This window comes from Suncus etruscus, chromosome 13 (assembly GCF_024139225.1).
Source record: "Suncus etruscus isolate mSunEtr1 chromosome 13, mSunEtr1.pri.cur, whole genome shotgun sequence".
Lineage (NCBI taxonomy): Eukaryota > Metazoa > Chordata > Mammalia > Eulipotyphla > Soricidae > Suncus > Suncus etruscus.
Window position 1 is genome coordinate 11,505,685 of NC_064860.1, and position 16,226 is coordinate 11,521,910.

Consider the following 16,226-nt stretch of genomic DNA (forward strand, 5'->3'; position numbering starts at 1 on the left):
AATTTTCTCCATAACTTCTAGTCAGGATTTCACCCTGCTCTTTTAATCCAACATTTTGATAAACTCTTAGAGGTAATATTTGAATTTTAATTCAACATATTATTTTCTTTATTAATGTCTTTATAAAATTTGATTACAAAAATAAATGTAGTTTGGTTTTAGTCATATAAAGAACACCTTCCTTTTTTGTCCCCCCATTCGCAGTACAGACCAGGCAAAGGGCCTGGGTTGAGGTGTATATAGGGAGCATTTACTGTACCTCCTCTTTCTATACAGTTAGTGTAAAGAACACAGCCTGTGGTAAGCATTGGGAGGCCTTACCTTATCTTTTTTCTTGATTTATATATATATATATATACATATACATATACATATACATATATATATATATAAAACCCTTCACCAGTGTAACATCCCCATCACCAATATCTCAAGTCAAAATATCCCAAGAAATATTCCAAGAAATATATCCCAAGGGAAAAACAACACCCCATTCACAAGTGCAACATTCCCATCACCAATGCCCCAAATCTCCCACCTCCTTAACCCCCTATATTTAAGACAGGTTTTCTACTTTTCTCATTCATTTACAATGTTATGTTAGTTGTCAATGTAGTTATTTCTCTAACAGCACTCACCACTCTATGCAGTGAGCTTCACATCGTGAGCTGAACCTTCCAGCCTTCATCTCTATTGTCTCTGAGAATTATTACAAAAATATATTTTATTTTTCTTAAAAACCATAGATGAGTGAGACTATTATGCATCTATCTCTCTCCCTCTGACTTCTTTCACTCAGCATAATAGATTCCATGTACATCCATGTATAGGAAAATTTCATGACTTCATTTCTCTTGACAGCTGCATAATATTCCATTATGTATATGTACCACAGTTTCTTTAGCCATTCATCTGTTGAAGGACATCTTGGTTGTTTCCAAAGTCTGGCTATTGTAAATAGTGCTGCAATGAATATTGGTGTTAGGAACAGATTTTTGAATTGCATTTTTGTGCTCCTAGGGTATATCCTAGGAATGTAATAGCTGGATCAGATGAAAATTCAATTTCCAGTTTTTTGAGGAATCTCCATATTGTTTTTCATAAAGGCTGGACTGGACAGCATTTACACCATTAGTGAATGAGAGTTCCTTTCTCTCCACATATCCTCCAGCACTTATTATTCTTATTCTTTGTGATATGTGCCATTCTCTGTGGTGTGAAATGATACCTCATTGTTGTTTTGATTTGCATCTCCCTGATGGTTAGTGATGTGGAGCATTTTTTTATGTGTCTTTTGGCCATTTGTATTTCTTCTTTGCAAAATGTCTGTTCATTTCTTCTCCCCATTTTTGATGGAATTAGATTTTTCTTGTAAAGTTATGTCAGTGCCTTGTATATTTTGGATATTAGACCTTTATCTGGTACAAGATAAGGCTGTTCTCTCTCACCATTCCTATTCAACATAGTACTGGAAGTCCTGGCTATAGCAATTAGACAAGAAAAAGATATCAAGGGTATCCATATAGTAAAGGAATAAGTCATTCTTTCCTTCTCTTCAGATGACATGATACTATATTTAGAAAACCCTAAAGAGTCTAACAAAAAAGCTTTTGGAAATAATGGACTCATATAGCAATGTGGCAGGCTACAAAATTAACACGCAAAAATCAATGGCCTCTTTATACACCAATACTGATAGAGTAAAAAAAATGTATATTAAGAAAACAACCCCATTCACATTAGTATCACACTAACTCAAATATCTTGATTCAACTTGACTAAAGACATGAAGGACCTACACAAAGAAAAATATAAAACCCTGCTTCAAGAAATAAGAGAGGACACATGGAAATGGAAATACACACCTTCCTTGTGGATTGGCAGGATTAACATAATTAAAATGGCAATACTCCCCAAGCATTGCACAGATTTAATGAGATCCCTCTAATGATACCCATGACATTTTTCAAAGAAGTGTATCAAAAACTTCTGTAATTCACTTGGAACAATAAACACCCACGAATAGCTAAAGCAATCCTTGGGAAAAAGAATATAGGAGGCATGACTTTCCCCAATTTTACACTGTATTACAAAGCAATAGTTATCAAAACTGCATGGCCTTGGAATAAAGACAGACCCTCAGATCAGTGGAATAGGTTTGAATACTCAGAGAATGTTCCCCAGACATACAATTATTTAAATTTTGATAAAGGAGCAAGATATCCTAAATAGAACAAGAAAAGCCTCTTCAACAAGTGGTGTTGGCACAACTGCTTAACCACTTGCAAAAAAGCAAACTCAGACCCCCAGCTAACACCGTGTACTGAGGTAAAATCCAAATGAATTAAAGACCTTGATATCAAACCTGAAACCATAAGGTATATAAAACAACATGTAAAGCACTCCATGACACTGAGAATAAGGCATATTCAAAAAGGAAACAGCACTCTCTAAACAAGTGGAAACATAGATAAACAGATGGGAATATATTAAGCACCTCAAAGGAAATAAAGCTTAGGATACAAGAGTCACCTATTGAATGTGAGAAATTCAAGATATTTTTAATGTCTCTATTGTTAATTTTTATATTTTTATTTATTTATTTTTGGGTTTGGGGCCAAACCCTTTGGCTCTTAGGGTTGTTTTTCTGGCTCTTCACTCAGAAATCACTTCTGGTAGACTCGGGACCAAATGGGATTCTGGGGATTGAACTCAGATTGGTCACAGGCAAGACAAGATTCCTCCAACTGTGCTATTTCTATTGTTAATTTTTAACATATATTTTTTAAATATTTAAGATATGCTAGCTTTGTAAACTAGAAGATAATCATCAAGAAAACTAGAATCCTAAACATGTCACACAGACTGTGGAGTAGGAGGGGAGAAGAGCAGTTAGGGTAGAGTAGGGTCCACAATAATAATAATTGGAAATGATTACTCTGAACAAGATATAGGTGCTTGAAAGAATGAAGTATTGAACACCTGTAAAAACAGTATTGAAAACCACAGTGCCTAAAAGGAAGAGAGGGAAGAACAAAGAGAGATAAACATAGGGAGAGACAGACAGAGACATAGAAAGACAGAGAGATACAGAGACAGAAAGAAGAGGAGGAAAAGGAGGATGTGGTGGTGTTCTTCCATATAGGCAGGCTGTAGCGGAGAGGAGGAAATTTGGAGACATTGGTGGTAGGAACTTTGTACTGGTGAAAGGATGGGTGTTGGAAAAATGATTGAAGTTCAGTTATGAACAACTTTGTAACGGTATCTCTCAGTGAATCAACATTAAACATTTGTTGAAAATAAAAACGGGTAGAATCTTATCATTTCATTCCTGCATATAGACAACATAAACATATGTCCATGTCAGGAAGAGCTGACAAGAAGGAAGAGCTTTAATGTGCAGGAGCCTAGGGATTGAAAACAGCCATATTTTTGTAAAATGAATTAGAATAAATTTTTAAGTCCCCCATAGAACCGAAGTTTGCAAAATAAGTGCTTCTTCTGGGCCTTGAATATATCATATAGGGGCATCATTATTGATTACTCAGAAGTGTGCCTTTCTAACTTTAGTTTGCTGAGTTGAAGTGTGATGAGGAGAACATGAGAGAGGTGGGAAAGAATTTTGGCACTCTAGTGGAATTTTGGTACAGTGATATTGTGCCCCTAAAATATTTAGACCAACAATATTATAAACTAAAACATTTAAATAACAAACAACACCAGAAAGATGGACCAATACTAAGCTCCATAAACGCTGTTCTTATTCTAACCAAGACAAGTCAATCCACTTGGAAGTGATGAGTAAATGATATAATATGCGATTCCATTCTGGTCTGTGAGAAGCCAAGCTTCATTAATGTTCCTCCTGTCCCACAAGAGAAGGACCCTTTGCATGATTTTATGCTTTTTACTTATGCTGCTAGAAATTCTTACCAAGTTTTCAACAGGGCTGAAATTTTCATTTTTCACTGGGTCCTACAACTTATGTAGCTTTACCAAATGAAAATCAAGGGGCTGATGATGTTTTTGAAATATATATTTATCAAAAAAAGATTGATAGTAGCATTGCCTCCAGAACTCAAAATTGTGGTTGTGAGGGAACTGAAGGATAGGCTAAGATAGAAAACACAAGCGGGGCACCTTCTCTCAATATTTGGGACATGGGGTGAAAAATGAGTGCTGATCAAGCAGTCAGTACTGTGGCTTTGACTATCACATGGTACATTTTTATATGGTTCAGTTTAATTATGTGTCCTTGTGGCCTCTCTTTCAGACTGCAAAAACAGAAAAGGGCTGAGTAGGATTCAGAGAAATACAATAAAGTGGATATTTCAGAGTTATAAACTCTAGGATGTCTTAGAGAAATGAATTTTTGAGATGCTGGCTTAGAAAATGATGCCATTTTTCCTTACAAATACCAAATTGTACACTCACATCTATGCTCTTCATTTTCCAACTTGCTCTTTCATTTTTTTTAATTTTTTATTTTTAGTTATGAGAACAAAGATGCAAAGAAAGAGGACAAGGTAAAGTTACAGTGGAAGGACAATCACCCATAACATAATTCTCAGAAGAAGTCCCCTTGCTGATATCTTAACTTTGAACTTTCAGCCAAAGAACATTAAGATAAATAAAACAGAATCCATGTACAATTACTTTGTCCCTCAAGTCCCCAGATTGTAACACATTATAATATTTCTTAACAGCACACAAGGCAATCTAAAGCCATAAAATTTATGTAACTCCTTAAACATTAGAGGCATAGTATTTTTTACATTTTCATGTACATGCGTATTAGCTTAAGTTAACCTCAAATTTTAAGTGTTTTCTTTTTTAAGGATTAGAGTCAAAGGAGCACAGTAAAAACGGTGTTAGAGTGGCAATTGTCGTTTGCATAGGCCCACCAAAATATGAGGGGCATGGAAAGAAATAACCTTGGCCTAAATACAAAGAGACCCTACCCCTGAAGTTTCCTGGCATAAGACCAACTCTAGGCTCCAGGCAAGCTAGATAGTCCAATCCAAGACATTGTCTGTAGTGCCAACACACTTTTATTTTTCACACAGTCTCTGTTGTTGGTATCATGTTTCCGTATTAAAGATCCTGGAATCTGTATATCCTACATTGAAGTCAGGATGTGGAGCATCCTCTCGTTTCACCTCACAATTAAAGGGCAATGCAAGAAGCCCTGTCCTGTAAGCAGGTCTTTGTTGTTGTTAAGTCTTCTCGGTGTTAAGGAAAGTCTCTTGAGCAGGTCGATGTCTGAGCAGTGGTAGGGTCTTCCGTGGTAGAGGATTGCTTCCAGGTGATGTTATAGACAAACCTGGATGTTTCGTGGATGGCTTCCCTGGTTCAGGGGTGAATGGAAAATGCCCTTTCTTCTGAGGCCTGTGCCAGGTCGTTATGTCAATGTTCAGGGTGTAAGGTCCCTTTGCACTACAAGATTTGTGTGTTCTAATCTCTATTAGATAGGATCTTATTTGTATGTATAGTATTTTCCCATTTTAATGTGCCTATGCAAAAAAGGAGTAATGCCAAGTGGTGTTATTGGCACATATCAGGGCCATAAGAACAAGTCCAACAATCCCCATGACATGGTTCAATCATAAGCATTAAACTGGGGGACTCTCACCAAAATTCCTCGTTGAACAGCTCATAAAGAGAAGATAAAAGGTGGTTAGAATCATCACTGTATAAGGGAATATTTAGTAAGACTCATAGCTATCAGAGAAAAATACAAAGTATTCGAAAGAAATACGTGTCCATTTTCTGTCTTTTGAAACAGTTTGGGGTTTTTTATAAATAATGCACTGCATTGGTCTGTGCTTAGGATAGTGCAGTACTAAAGTTAAAAAGAGTAATGTGGGTTAGTGATGTTGGGGGGGGGTGAGAGAGTTAAGGAGTAAAAATGTTGCTCTTTAATTTTTAGTACATATGGAGGACTCAGGCCCTTAAGTGGGTTTTCCCTTTCTCCTTTGGTGTAGAAAATGATCAGGACTATTTACATAAATTGTGGTGCTATGACAAATAAAATGTAATTTTCATTGATAAAATTTGGGCACATTCAAAAAGATGACAAGAGTATTGACAACAGAGCCTGGGGACTTTTCTCTTGAGGGGATTCTTTGTGACTTCCTGGATGACTTGTTTCTGAAATGATCTCCAAGTCGGAGACCCTTTCACTTCACATATTTCCCAACAATTACACAGGATCCTTCCTTTAACCTTAGACATGTTTTAATTTTGGCCCACCACTTTACCCAAGTTCTGAAATATTTTTCTCTATGCATGTGTCTGTGTTTCTGTGTATGTGCATGCATGCACTTACTCATACTACAGCATAGATCTATCATTGGAGAAAGCTAAGAGAAATGTAGAGAAACAGGCCCCATGGCATGTGGGAAACTCTCAGACGTTAAATGTCCTTATCCCCCAGCAGTCAGCGAGTTGCTGATAGGTCTGTGTGCTTCTCTTTGTGATCCAAGTTCCTCAACTGAGGGTATGCAGGTGCTGGCATCTGTGATTAGCATTGACCCTTTGCCTGGCCACATTCTCGCCAAGTATTTGAGGCAGGACCATCATTGCTTATCCTATCCTTGTTTATGTAACACATTTTGCTAAGAAATAAAAATCTTACAGGGTAATAATAGCAGCACAGATATTTCTCTCGACAGGAGACACCCTCTGAGTGTCCATTGTTTTCTTCTGAAAATGTTGGATGTGTGTGGATTGGAACAATCTTAAAATGGCAAAACGTAGGTCTGACTAAGAAGAGTTTTCATAAAATGCTCTCTTCGGGTAACAAAGTCTTATTAATTGTGTTCCAGATTCATTCTAAAGGTTAAAGACTTGGCCTCTCTTAGAGATACTATCTCTGAATGCCCTAGTAGCCAATTTCTAGATTCGATGCTTTGTGTTTTCATGCCAGAAATTCTGTTTGCCAGTGTGCTTTTTTATTTTATTTTATTTATAGCGTGTGATTTACAAAGTCTAGTTTTAGACATTCAATATTTCAGCACCAATCCCACCACCATTGTCATCCTCCCTCCACGAATGTTCCCAGAGTCCATCCCATTTATCATATAACTCACCACCACCACCCCTCAGCCTACCATCATAACAGGCGCCTTTTTAAGTTTGGTTGTTAAAGTTTGAGTCTCATTATTTCAATGTTGTTGATTTTGTGGTTTGGGTGTTTAGTTTTGTTCTTTCCTAACACCAGCACTTTACCTGAATTTCCTTGACTCCTGTCCCCCATTATTTCACATCGCCTTTCTCCTCCTCCACTCTGTCTTTCTTTCTCCTAACTGTATTCTGAATCCAAACATAGTCTAGGCAACCCCCCCTCCATTTAAATCAGTGCATTCCTTCATGCAGTTTTTATAAATATTACATCTCATATTTATTGTTTTTCTTCTGTCTCACTATATTTAACAGGAGATCTTCCATATTGTGTATTCCAATATTCTTTCTGGTGACTGCTCTATTCTTTACACAATGTCCGCTATGTTTTATGGGCACTGCAAATATTTGTTGAACGGATGAATCAGTCTGTTAGTATTTTCCACATTTTTTTTTCTTAAGCCCATATCTGTTTCTTACATTATACTTTATAGGCAGTCTAAACAGGAGGAGAGATGAAGAAGAATGAACAAAATATGTGAGGCCATTTCTACTCTCTCCTTTACAACCCACGAGGATGAATTCTTTCTAACTTGGAAAGAACATGAATAATTAGTGAGCTACTATTGCTGTGTCTAAACTTAGAGGTGGCAGACTGCATCTAGTAACTGTAACTATAGTAACCAAGTGATGCTGGGAAAGTGCCAGCACAGAATAGTACAAGGCTCTTTATATAGAAATATATATATATATATAATATTTATATATTATGTATCTTTCCTGAAATTCCCTTAGAATTTATAAGAATTGTCCATAAAGTTCTTCCTTTCTTCTTATTATTATGGTGAAAAACTACATTACTAAATGTTTTTTTTTTTTTGAACTAGTGCTGGCCTGTAATAGCATTTCCAATTATTTTTTTGAGGAAAAGAACCATGAAGTGAGTTTTCCATAAGATGTACTTTACTTAATTCGAAAGACTATAATTTTAAGTTCTGAAAACCTATAATGAATGATTCTGATATTGATCTGTGAAACCCTGAAATATGAAAACCACAAAGACAGAACCATGGTTTCCTCATATATGCTAAACATTTTTAGAAAGAAGAGTGTTCCCTTTTAAGGGTCAATCTATTTTGTAAACATTCTGAAATATAATTGTTATTATTATAATATCTTAATAATGAATCGAGAAAATATATGGATAAGCAAGGATTTGATAACTCTTTTAGTATTCTGCTGCAACTTTGAAACAGTGTGCAACTGTAGAGAATTTTTAAGTGATCCAAACTTCATTGCAAAACTCTTGTCCATTTATCAGTCATATGCCCATTATTAAATTAGTTGACTTGTTTGGTTTTTTTGGGGAGATGCAGCCAGCAGTACTCAGGGCTTACTCTGAGCTCTTCACTTAGGAATCATTCCCAGAGGGCTTAGAGGTGCATATGTAGTACCAGTGATCAAATCTGGGTAGGCCATGCAAGGCAAGCACCCTACTTGCTATACTATCTCTGAGTAGTTAACTTGACTTTTCTGAGGAACATCAAAGGGAATGATGTTGTAACAGGTTTTTTTTTTGTTTTTTGTTTTGTTGTTGTTGTTGTTGTTGTTTCGGGCCACACACATTTGATGCTCAGGGTTTACTCCTGGCTAAGGCTCAGAAATTGCCCCTGGCTTGGGAGGACCATATGGGACGCCAGGGGATCAAACCGCGGTCCTGATCCTTGGCTAGCACTTGCAAGGCAGACACCTTACCTCTAGCGCCACCTCGCCGGCCCCATAATTTTTTTGTTTGTTTGTTTGTTTGTTTTTGGGCCACACCCGGCGGTACTCAGGGATTACTCCTGGTTGTCTGCTCAGAAATAGCTCCTGGCAGGCACGGGGGACCATATGGGACACCAGGATTTGAACCAACCACCTTTGGTCCTGGATAGGCTGCTTGCAAGGCAAACGCCGCTGTACTATCTCTCCGGGCCTGAAACAGTTTTTTTCTAAGTTGATGGTACTATATACATATAATAATAATAAAATATATAGTATAACAGTAATAAATATCAAATTGGCCCTATACATACTTATGCAAACTAGTTTTCTATAAATCTGGAAAAGATATTGTAAAGATGATAAGAAATGAGATCTGGAACTAAAACCATAATTCAGTGATAAGGTACTAAAAACATAATTTAGTAGGCCATGCATGCTTTTGTGCATGTGCTACTGTGGTTCCATTCTCAGCACCATATATGGACTCTTAAGCACTGCCAACAATGATCCTTAAGCATAGTGTTATCAATCAGTTCTTTACCTCAGGAAAAAAAATCAACTTGAAAGACTAAAAGACACAGAGAGACAGACAGACACAGAGAAACACAGAGAAGGAGATTAATGGAAAGTTATTAAAATAGTTATTAAATTTGCTCTGAAGATGACAAGGATTGTCTTTTCTTCTGTGAACTGCCATTCTCAGACATCTTTTCCCATTCCCAGACTACTCCCTACCTACCCCCTCCTCAGGAAATGGGCATTTACATCAGACAATCTAGGAGAAATTCCAGATTGTTTCTAAGCTGAAAGGAATTTGTATACATCTCTTGTTTGGGGGAAATTGTCCAATATTTGACCTCATGGGACCAAGCGCACAGTTGAAAGGACTGCTTCCCTAGATTACAGCATGGACTGCATAAATCATTTCTTAAGCTTTCCTAGCATTTTGCTCTGTATCCAACTGTTATTTCACACTCAGTTTCTTATACCCGTCTTCTCTATTCTCCCTTATGTGGCTTAGAATTTTCTACATTTTCCTCTCTAACTCTTCCTCTTTCTTTTCTCTTCTCCTCCTTCTTCTCCCTCCTTCATGTCCTCCTCGTATCTCCACCACTTCCATTTCATACTAAGATTCAGAGGAGAATGAGAGATATCCATGGTGTTGAAATGGGGCTTTTTCTTTGTTAGAATAACTAAAAAATATTGCAAATATCAAGTTTTATTTCAGACAGGGAAGAGCCATGATTAAACAAGCACTTGAGTATGTGTTGCATGTATGTGTGGAAAGATAGTACAGGGGTTAAAGCACTTTCCTTGCAAGCAGCTGACACCCTATCCATCCCTGGCACCACATAATGGTTCTGAATGAAACATAGAAACAAGCATTAACCCCCAGACCATCAGATGTGATTAGAAAGCCAAAATAGGATCGGAGCAGTGGCGCACGCCTTAAGGCATCTGCCTTGTGCATGCAAGCCTAGGACGGACCATGGTTCCATCCCCCGGAGTCCCATATGGTCCCCCAAGGCGGGAGCAATTTCTGAGCGCATAGCCAGGAGTAACCCCTGAACATCGCTGAGTGTGGTTCAAAAACAAAAACAAACAAAAAGAAAACCAAAATAAAAAAATATTTAGGGAAAATCACTATGCTTGCAGTAAGAATAAGAATTTGAAGAAAACTTGCTGTTAGAATCTCTAATCAGGGTAGAATTGGCATAGTATGCTATGCCAATAGGAGAGTATACATACTAATTGGTGTTTAGAGCATTGATGATTTTAAGATTTAAGCTTGAACAAGTGAATAAATGGTAGTATCACCTCTCATCTTATGTGACAGAACAGTAGAGGAAAAAAAGATTTGTAAAAGAAGTTAAGGAATATTATACTTAATAAAAATAAACTTTCCTAATAAAATCTCTAAAGGTTTAGGGCTAGGCAACATTAAACCATTAGTGTTTCATTTTTGAAATGGTGGTTGAAACTATTTATAGAAATCAAATTCTGTAAGCTAATAGCAAATAATAAAATGCCAACTGTTAAGGTCTTTCATTGTGCCATGTATCATTCATAGCAATCTTGTTAATATAAAATAAAATAAGTTTATCTCTCCAATCCTATGAGGTCAGTAGTATTTGATTCCACTTTTATAGAAAATTACACTGAAATGTATCTAGGTCATTGAAAGTCCCCAATTTCATACAGAAATAAGTGGATAAAGGCAAGATCTTAAATAAGGTTGTCTAGTTTGAGACTCCATTGTCTTAGCCATTACATTATTCTATCATCCCAATACATTTTTCACAAAGTTCTGTGCTTTGGGGTAGGAAGTAGATCTGTTTAACTGGAGATGTGGAGTTTGAGAATTTCTATTTCCTTGAAGTTTAACTTCACAGTTGGTTCTAAAAGCACATGGCAAAATTAACAAGAGCCAGGGAGCTATGAATTCATTTCAGAGTTCATGTAAACTTGCAAAATATATCTAATCAGAAAAAAATGCAAGGGTTGGCTGGCTTTCAAATCCCTGCCCTGCTGAGTTTAAAGCCCTGCCTGTTGTCAGGTGTGAGCTGCTATTTGTCATAGATTTTTTTAGATTTAACAGAGGCCTTGACGCTGCAGCCCTGGGCCAGGAAGACCTTCAGTGAAGAAAAGCAGCATTACACTTTTCCCCACTATTAACCTGAACAACCTTCCCTGTATCAGAGCCAGGTCAAATTTGCACACATGGCTTTTTGAAAGCTGATTTTTGAACTTGTAATTAACTATTCTCTGGAAATGTTGAAACTCTTGATTATTGTTGTGAAACCCTAATGCTCAAATGTACCTCAATAAGAATGAAAATCTACCATCTGCTTCAAGACTTAATTTGTCTGTGCTTTCCAAAAACATAACAATTGCATCTGTAATTATGAGCTTTCTTAACATTCATTTACATATGATAAAATTAATCAATCCAAGAAAATAAATGTAGTTATGCATGTCTGTTGACCAAAACCTTTGTGTGGGTTTTGTTTGTTTGTTTGTTTTTGCTGCACCCTGCTCAGGACTTATCACCTGATTCTGCAAGCAGGGATCACTCTAAACAGTTATCAGGGCACCTTATGAGGTATGGAATCAAATCCAAGCACCCTGCCCTCTGTTACTATCTTGCTGGTCCATTGACTGAAAACTCTTTAAACATAGAAATGCTTTCTGGATATTAACTAGCTGTGAGCTCCTAGAGTTTCACAAACACATAGGATAGTGTTCCCTGAGCTTAAAGGGCAAATTTGAAAGACCATTTCTAATTGTGTAAGTCATCCCTCAAAGAGGTCTGAACCACACATTTAGTTCTCTTACCTCCTTTGTAGATAAATTGAGGCTTAACAGGTTTAAGTACCTGTAGAAAGTCTTGTAACTCATGAGCAGGAACATAAAAATGTAAACCCAGGAGAGGTAGGATTGTCAAAGGGCTATGGTGCATGTTTTGCACCAAGTTATTGAACATTCCTCTGAACACCACCAAATATAGCCTTCAGACAAGAAAATAAAAAATGATAGCTGGAGGCCAGAGTGTAGTATAGCAGCATAGTTTTCTATGCCTGGGATGACTGAGGTTTGATCTCCAGCATGCCATTCTGTTCCCCACACTTCCAGGAATAATTTATGAGTGCAGAGCCAGAAATAACCTCTGAGCACTGCTAGGTGTGGCCCCCAAACCAAAAACCAAGACTAAACAAACAACAACAAAAAAGTGCTCTCATGGGCCTCTGCCTTTATTTATTTATTTATTTACTTATTTATTTATTTTGGCTTTTGGGTTACACCCAGCAGTGCTTAGGGGTTACTACTGGCTCTAAGCTCAGAAATTGCTCCTGGCAGGCTTGAGGGACCATAATGGATGCTGGGATTGTCTTTCTGCATGCAAGGCAAATGTCCTACCTCTATGCTATCTCTCTGGCCCTGGCCTCTGACTTTAACTTGAAGCATATAAACTTCCTGTTTCCATATCGTTTTATAGACTATTGCATTATTCTCCTAGATTTTCTATTCCCAGGATAGGAGCTAGAATAGACTTCTATTGAAAGGTTATGACTTCTACCACATTAGAACAAACTACTTAACTCTAAACTGGAATTACCAAGACACCAGGTAGTAAGAGGAAGAAGGAAAATATAAACTATTTTTAAGTGAGAAGAGAGTAATAAGCAACAGACAGAATAAATGATTAAAAGATTCACATTAAAACCTAAAGATGACCTCAAATTTGGTGACATCTATTTGATGGGCACTACTGTGGTTTCATCTTCCTTTACTCCTGGCTTCATAATAGAGCAAAAGTGATTCTTTTGTGCAGGAAACTGTCCTCAGATGGACTCTCAGAATATGCAGAGATCAAACCTAACCAATTGTAAGATCTATATATAAATGCATGCTTTTTAAAATAAATAGCTTAATTTTATTAAATGTAAAAGGATGTAGCCGCCAGGAAAAGTTAGGAGAAAAGAGAAACAGCAAAATTATAATCATCATGACAATCACAGAAAAATATTTTTAGATAATTATAATAAATTTAGAATATTATTTACAGGTATTCATGAAATCTTTATAAAGTGTAGAATTTTATTTTGCAATTTATTTTATTGTTTTCGATTTAATTTGTATTGCAGTTAGGTCATGGTTCTGATATGCTAATGTTTATCATTTTGATGTGAATATTTAAAGTAATTTTACCGCTAGCAAAATGCCAAATACTATTCACCATAGTCCTCATTGTTACTTCTAGTCTAATCCATCTCTTTCTGAAAATAGGTCCATATCTGTTAGAGTTCAGGTACTCTCCAATTAAGGGAACTTTTACACAATTATTCTTTTTCTCTCCATATCCCCAGCTGCTGGTGTCTCCCTAAGTGTCCCCATTGTTCTTTGCAGGGGGAGGTTTGGGGTACTGGAGTTTCAGGGTGTTGGAGATTTTTTTTAGGGTTTTTTATTTAGATACACAAGTTACCCATGTATTATAAAAATGTTACAATCTAGTTTGATAGCTTTTTCTTTCGGTTTGGTGCTATATATTTTCTTTTTGTTTTTTTTTTTTTAAAGAGACATGATCTTTTATTGTTTTCAATAATAACTATAAATATTTTGAGTTTCTTTTACTTCACTACATAGTGTTTGATCTTATATTTTTTAAATAATTTTTATTGTGACCAAATTGAATCACAAATCTTTCACAGTAATATTTAAGGTACGTAGTGAAATGAATCAGGGCCATTCCCACCACCAGTTTTGTCCTCTTTCCACCCCTGTTCCCAGTATGCATTCCATATTTTCCTCATTTGCCCCCAGACTGCTAGTGTAACTGCTTCCCACTGTGTATAGCTTGTTGTAGATTGGATATCAAGTCTGTTGTCACTGACTTTGGGTTTGGTGTTTAAGTCTGATCATTTTTTTATTTCCACTTAGTGTTCATATTGCTGTTTGGTCCTGGTCCCCTCATTTTTTCCCCCCTCAATTCATGAGGCAGGCCAAGATGATTCAAGTTATATGGTTTTGTTGGAAACAATAAGACTGGGAGGATTCTGTCTAGAGGTTATAAATATCAATTTAAAAGAAGAAAGGGAAAAAAGAAAAACAAAACAAAATAAAAAAATAAAAAACAGCAACTACAAAAAAGCACCCAGCTACTAAAAACAACCACCATCATATAATAACCATGAGAATGAAAATAAATAAATAAAAAAGAAGGAAAAAGAAAAAATAGAAACAAGAAGAAAAAGAAAAAGAAAAAAAACAGAAGAACTAAGGAAGAAGGGCTGGTATGGCAAGGTTTTATGCCTTTTTTTTTGGCATATGCACAGTAAATTAGAAAGGGAATTCAGTTGGCCTATAAGATACAGGATTTCTTTGTCCTTGAAGCATACTGCTATGAAAACAACTACAGACTCTATACATGCTCATTTTCACATTTCAACATCTTTTGATGGTGCCAGGAAATTTTCCACTCAGTTGTGGAATAAAATCAGGCCTCTATATCTAGAGATATTGGTATTTGCACAGGTCATAGGTCGATGGCTAGGATAGAGTCTTTCTTTATGGTTCTAGAAGTTCTGTTCCATCACTGTTGTTGTGATCAGTCTTCTGTATTTAGTGGTCTTTGTTTATGCTCAGATCCTGGGACAAAGTCTAGGATGGAGTCTGTCGTTATGTTTCCAGAAATTCTGCTCAGTCACAATTGTCAAAGTCCAACCTCTGGAATTAGAGATCTTGGGTTTTAGACAAATCCTAGGCCAAAACCTAGGCTAGGATCTTTCTTATTGGTCCCACAATAAGTTCTGCCCAGCTGTGGTTGTCAAAGTCAATCTTCTGTAGTTAGAGATCATAATTTTTGCATAGAGCAAAGGATGGCTTGTCTTCTGATTTCATCTTACCATTAGGTGATGAGATAGGGAAACCTCTTAGGTCAAGTTGTTGCCATTTTCTCATTATCAGATGTCATATCAAAACTGGTGCAAGTTGGTTCTAGAGCAGTGTAAGGAATTTCCCAGAGGGGAGTTTAGTTTCTGGTGCTGTTGCAGGGAACTGTGTCTATTCTACATCTGGGATCTGGGGTACGGGGTTAGATGGTCACTTTCTGATCAATTGGAGTCTAAGTTGGGACTACATGACACATGTTCAGGGTGGGAGGCATGGGGCTATATATATTTTAAGAGCGAAGGAAGTAAGGCCAGGTCTGCCTAGGATTGTCTGGCACAGACTGAGGTGTCAGCAGAATTGTGGGGTAGGAGGGCAATGGCTTGAATGTGTACAATCAGATCCCACTAATATCTCCTTATAAGGAGGATGAGCTTCTGACCAGTGTGGCTGAGGCACAGTGAGTGATGATGAGGGGAGGTGCTACTTATGAGGGCCTGCCTTTAAACCCTTTCCTTGCTTCCTCGCACTGCCCATATAGGGGGTTCGGCAAATTTGGGGTATCTAGGCTTATTGGGAGTCATTCACAGCTAATCTTACTGAAGTCGGTGGCCGAGGTGGGACAGAGGACACTGTGACTGCAGTGTAGCGGGTGCTTATTAATTCCACAATGATAAATTTTGCTGTTGATTCTTAACACAGGATATCTTCTAGGTCCTCTAGGATGCTGACTTCAAAGCTAGTTCTTATGTTATTCCTCTTTAATTGACCCCAAATTTTTTTTGCCTGTTGCTTATTTATTTTAAAAGTCATCCATCTTCAGCTGTTGTCTGGAGATGTTTTCCAGTTCATCTTCAAGTTCACAAATTCTGTCCTCAGTAGCTGTTACTTTGTTGATGAGGCCTACCAGCGTGATTTTATCAATTAACCTGCCAATTTTTTTTCAGTGTTTT

General features: G+C 37.0%; 1 protein-coding gene and 1 non-coding gene across 2 annotated transcripts in view; one reads left to right on the plus strand and one right to left on the minus strand.

The window, feature by feature from the left end:
• The window catches only part of HDAC9 (histone deacetylase 9), a 950,572-nt gene that overhangs the window by 901,614 nt on the left and 32,732 nt on the right, over nt 1-16,226 (plus strand). The gene's annotated exons all lie outside the window — the stretch shown is intronic.
• LOC126026978 (small nucleolar RNA SNORA51) lies at nt 185-317 on the minus strand. The gene has a single exon (XR_007502158.1). It is a non-coding gene; the product is annotated as a small nucleolar RNA SNORA51 (small nucleolar RNA).